Genomic DNA, 6,037 nt, shown 5'->3' with positions numbered 1-6,037 from the left:
TATAGAGATGATAATGATATAAAAAATATATATATATATATCACTACTGCAGGTATATATAATATAATGACGACCTGCTGGACACTGTCAGCAGACTCCTAAACTACTAGTATGAAGAAGATAGAAAAAATAACCCACCACAGGTAGGTAGGTAGGTAGGTATACAATTATGGACGAGCACTGACGACACAGAGGTAGCCACAGCCGTGGACTACCGTACTGCGTCTGCTAATATAGAGATGATAAAGATGAAAGAGATGAACAAAAAAATATAACACTACTGCAGGTAAACATTTATATAATATAATGAATGACGGACCTGCTGGACACTGTCAGCAGAATGCGTTTATAGAATTAAAAAAAAAAACACCACAGGAGTGCTTAACTTTTTCAGGCAGACAATATACTGGTGGTCACACTGGCAGCAAAAGTGTGCACTGTACTCCTGCTATAACTGCTCCCCAGTCTCCCCCACAATTAAGCTGTGTGAGCAGTGAGCACTCAGCACAGTCAGATATACATAGATGATATATCATACAGCACACTGAGGCTGAGCACAGATATGGTATGTGACTGTGTATCGTTTTTTTTCAGGCAGAGAACGGATTATAAATAATAAATAAAACTGGTGGTCACTAACTATCAACAAAACTCTGCACTCTGAGTACTCCTAATGCTCCCCAAAATTACTAAAATTAGTAGTAAATCAAGTGTCTCTAAGTCACTCTAAACGGAGAGGACGCCAGCCACGTCTTCTCCCTATCAATCTCAATGCACGTGTGAAAATGGCGGCGACGCACGGCTCCTTATATAGAATCCGAGTCTCGCGAGAATCCGACAGCGGGATGATGACGTTCGGGCGCGCTCGGGTTAACCGAGCAAGGCGGGAGGATCCGAGCCTGCTCGGACCCGTGAGAAAAAAGCTGAAGTTCGGGCGGGTTCGGATTCCGAGGAACCGGCTCATCTCTAGTTTAAACATCAGAGAAAAGAAAAAACTTCCATATAAACGTGCATATATGCAATATTCGCTAGCAGCATTATAATAATAAAGTGCAACGTGCCAAAATAAATTACACACAAACAAATAAATATACAGTGAACAAAACAATTCATAAGTGATAAAAGACCTAATGCTGCAGATAATAGAACAACTGTTATTAAAAACCTGGCATCTTTTAGGTCTTTTATCACTTATGAATTGTTTTGTTCACTGTATATTTATTTGTTTGTGTGTAATTTATTTTGGCACGTTGCACTTTATTATTATAATGCTGCTAGCGAATATTGCATATATGCACGTTTATATGGAAGTTTTTTCTCTTCTGTGATGTTTAACAGAAAACAGAAAAGGGGATGCCCCTCCCCCCAGCATCCCCTGCACACTAAAAAGTACTTGCAAGTTGCAACATTACTTGACAACTATACAGTAATAAAAATTCAGAGATATTTGTTGCATATATTTGCAAATACATGGTAAGAGGCCAGGCCCATTCAAGACTGAAGCTGCTTAATGGTAGAGCCAGTAAATATATTATGGTTTAATGTGTCAGAAGCCAATCAGCCTACCAGTATGTCATTAGAGAATGAGAGTATACCACAACATGTGGAGGAGAGCCACAGAAACCTGTGGAGAACATAAAAGCTGCGCCCAGACTGGGCCCTGTAGGGATTAAAACAATGGGCCTAATTCCGAGTTGATCGCAGCAGCAAATTTGTTAGCAGTTGGGTAAAACCATCTGCACTGCAGGTATGGCAGATGTAACATCTGCAGAGAGAGTTAGATTTGGGTGGGTTATTTTCTTTCTGTGCAGGGTAAATACTGGCTGCTCTATTTTTACAATGCAATTTAGATTTCAGTTTGAACACACCCCAACCAAATCTATCTCTTTTTGCACATGTTACATTTGCCCCCCCCCCCCCCCCCCCCCCCCGCCTCCACCCGGCAGTGCACAACATTGACCTGGGCTGTTTGGTGGGAAAAAAAAATATTTATGTAAGTTTATGCTCACAGGGGCAAACGCAGGATTTAGTAAGGGGGGTTTCCGTGTGTATGTGTGTGCAAAAAATGTGTGTATGTGTGTATATATATATATATATATATATATATTATATGTATATATATATATATATATATATATGTATGTATATATATGTATATATATATATATATATACTGTGTACATATATATTGTGTGTGTATATGTATATATATATATATATATATATATACACACACACACACACACACACTTTTTTTGCACACACATACACACACACATATAAATATATATATATATATATATATATAGTGCCTTCCGATGTAAATTTAAAGTAGATTGCAGTGGTGATGGCACTCACAGTCATACAAGAAATGTGATATTAAATGCTTCTACGTTTTGTTTTTATTAAACTGTTGTCAGGAATCCAGACATTGAAAAGGTCTTACATTAAATGTTAAAGTATGCGAAAATGTATTTAATGTTTGGATTCCTGACAACAGTTTTTTAATAAAACCAAAACATAGAAGCATTTAATATCATGTTTCCTGTATGAGTGTGAGTGCAGCCACCATTGCAGTCTGATATATATATATATATATATATATATATATATTTTTTATAATTTTTTTTTTTTTAGATAGAGCACACACATTCATACACACACACGCACACGCACACGCACACACGCATACATATATATACACACACACATGCATACATGCACATAAACTTCATATACAGTATAAACTGTATATTTTATACATACCCAGGGGCTGGGACTGGGAGGCGGGAGCACATGGATGGCACTGTCAGTGAGGACGGAGGGAGCTGCTGTGGCTAGGCATACATAGCCAGCAGCTCCCCCCGGATATTTATGGCTCCCTGCAGCTCTCTGCTGCTACAGAATGCGGTCGCGATCGCGGCTTTTACCGAGGCGGAGACACTGATGTCTCCGTCTCAAAAAAAAAAAGTCTCATCAGGGGGGGTTTCCAGGTACTCGGAAACCCCCCCTGCGTGCGCCACTGCATTTTCATGCACAAATCATCTTTGTTTAATGCAAAATGTAATGTAAATTGGTGTAAGAGACGCTAATTTAAGTTTATGCAATGTTATCTTAGTGATCTATCCTTTTTTTATTTATTTTAATGTAATATTTTCTGAATAAGAAGCTGGAGACGAATAAGAAGCTAATTGCAGCCTTGTAGTCTTGTAATACATTGCATTGTCCTGCTTTACTATGGGGCTGTCACCACTTCAGGAGCTGAAGGAGTTAATGCAATCAGGAAGTGAGAGAGAGGCTCTGTGTGAGCTCAGAGTGGAGGACATGGATTAGGGGAAGGAGGGGGGAGGAGAAGTTTCCTGTGTGTGTGGAGAGAGGAGCAGGAGTGAGGACGCTGGTGCTGGCCTTGTTTTTCACACATCAGCTGCTTGTTTTTTATTTAGAATTGACAACATTGGACACAACACATTTCAGTGGAGGCGGCGGGAGAGGAGGTGACGGTGACCGGCAGTGAGGTGAGCGATGTGCCTGGTGTATGAGAGACGTCTGTGGGCACCATATATGGTATGTGTGACACGTGGCGACCTAGGGCCTAATTCAGACCTGATCCAAAAGCAAAATCTTTCTCTAATGGGCAAAACCATGTGCACTGCAGGTGGGGCAGATGTAACATGTGCAGAGAGAGTTAGATTTGGGTGGGTTATATCGTTTCTGTGCAGGGGAAATACTGGCTGATTTATTTTTACACTGCAATTTAGATTTCAGTTTGAACACACCCCACCCAAATCTAACTCTCTCTGCACATGTTACATCTGCCCCACCTGCACTGCACATGGTTTTGCCCATTAGAGAAATATTTTGCTGTTGCAGTCAGGTCTGAATTAGGTCCCTTATGCAGTAAGGATTGGAATTTCTGATATAAAGCAGTTTCTGCGATCAAATAGTTGCCGCCCAGCAATTGAGAAATAACGCCCATTGCAGAAACTGTGACTGCATCGCAATATGCAGCTGATCGCAGAACCATGCGCAATTACCGGAACATGGAAGATTTTTCCTATCTGCGCCAGGTAAGGTCGGCTACAATTCTTGTGACACAAGAGGCTGGAAGTGGTCATCGCTGAATTCAGGGGCCCTCCTTAAAAACTCCTGGGACGCCTGCGTTTTCTCACACACACCCAGAAAATGGCAGGTTTCCACCCAGAAATGCCGGCTTCCTGTCAGTCAAACAGTATCTGCATTGTGATCACGATGTGTACGCATTTACTGTCGCTATTATTACTCGCACGTGCGCAATGCAAACACTGCTCATGCGCAGCCGCTCCATAATAAGCCGGATTGTGATTCGCAAATTTTGTAATCCTTATTGAATAAGGTCCTTGGATGGAAGGTGGGCGAGAGGCGGATGGGGATGACCCTGCTGTGTAATACACAGCGCTCATTATATTTATACAGGTAGCATCATATACAGGGCCGGTGCTAGAGTATTTGGCGCCCCCCTGCAAATTATAAATTTGCGCCCTCCCATCTGTAAAAAAGGGACAGGACGTGACGCAAAAAGGGATGTGGTCACACAAGAAAGGAGCGTGGCCCACAATTCAAATTACACCACACAGTATTACAATCATATTCACTTTACCCCAAACATAGTGCCCCTGCTTCATATTACACCCTCTAGTAGTGCCCCTTATTCATGTTACGTCACACAGTAGTGCCCCTTATACACATTACACCTCACAGTACTTATGCACAATGCCCACAGTAGTGCCACTTATTAGAGGTGTAGCTAGGTGCCATGATGCCCGGAGTAAGGGTATGTTTCAGCACCCCTTCCCTGTGTTGAATTGGAGGTATGTTACATTTGAAAAGAAAAATATATTTTAAAATTGTTGACATGGCCTGTTGTAGACCTTGAGGAGCTCAGGGCAAACGTTTCCTTTGGCGTTAGCCATGCTCGAGTCAGGGACAGTGTGCGCACCAAAAATATAGGGTTGTGGACACAGAATAGTAAAAATTCACATTTGACATTACACAGTAGTGTCCGTTTGTCACATTATACCGCACAGTAGTGTCCGTTAGTCACATTACACCGCACAGTAGTGTCCGTCAGTCACATTACACTGCACAGTAGTGTCCGTCAGTCACATTACACCGCACAGTAGTGTCCGTTAGTCACATTAAACCGCACAGTAGTGTCCGTTAGTCACATTAAACCGCACAGTAGTGTCCGTTTGTCACATTATACCGCACAGTAGTGTCCGTTAGTCACAATACACCGCACAGTAGTGTCCGTTAGTCACATTACACCGCACAGTAGTGTCCGTTAGTCACATTACACCGCACAGTAGTGTCTGTTAGTCACATTACACCGCACAGTAGTGTCTGTTAGTCACATTACACCGCACAGTAGTGTCGGTTAGTCACAATACACCGCACAGTAGTGTCGGTTAGTCACAATACACCGCACAGTAGTGTCCGTTAGTCACATTACACCGCACAGTAGTGTCCGTTAGTCACATTACACCGCACAGTAGTGTCCGTTAGTCACATTACACTGCACAGTAGTGTCCGTTAGTCACATTACACCGCACAGTAGTGTCCGTTAGTCACATTACACCGCACAGTAGTGTCTGTTAGTCACATTACACCGCACAGTAGTGTCTGTTAGTCACATTACACCTGACAGTAGTGTCTGTTTGTCACATTACACCTGACAGTAGTGTCTGTTTGTCACATTACACCGCACAGTAGTGCCCGTCAGTCACATTACACCGCACAGTAGTGCCCGTCAGTCACATTACACCGCACAGTAGTGTCTGTTAGTCACATTACACCGCACAGTAGTGCCCGTCAGTCACATTACACCGCACAGCAGCATCCCTTAGTCATATTACACCGCACAGTAGCGTCCGTTAGTCACGTTACACCGCACAGTAAAAGCCGCTTATACACGTTATGCCAGGTATAGCCCAACCCCGTCATACCTACCACCCTGCTACTGTAAATGTAGTACCTTCTGCTTCATTACTTTGAAGGCATA

At 42.4% G+C, this 6,037-nt stretch overlaps 1 pseudogene; it reads left to right on the top strand.

Moving 5' to 3' along the window:
• The first annotated feature begins 3,335 nt into the window (after positions 1 to 3,335).
• Positions 3,336 to 6,037, top strand: part of LOC134936107 (zinc finger protein 850-like) — an 85,141-nt pseudogene continuing 82,439 nt past the window's right edge.

Source organism: Pseudophryne corroboree, chromosome 6 (genome assembly GCF_028390025.1).
Source record: "Pseudophryne corroboree isolate aPseCor3 chromosome 6, aPseCor3.hap2, whole genome shotgun sequence".
NCBI classification, from domain to species: Eukaryota; Metazoa; Chordata; class Amphibia; order Anura; family Myobatrachidae; genus Pseudophryne; species Pseudophryne corroboree.
This window is presented reverse-complemented; position numbering and strand designations above follow the sequence as displayed.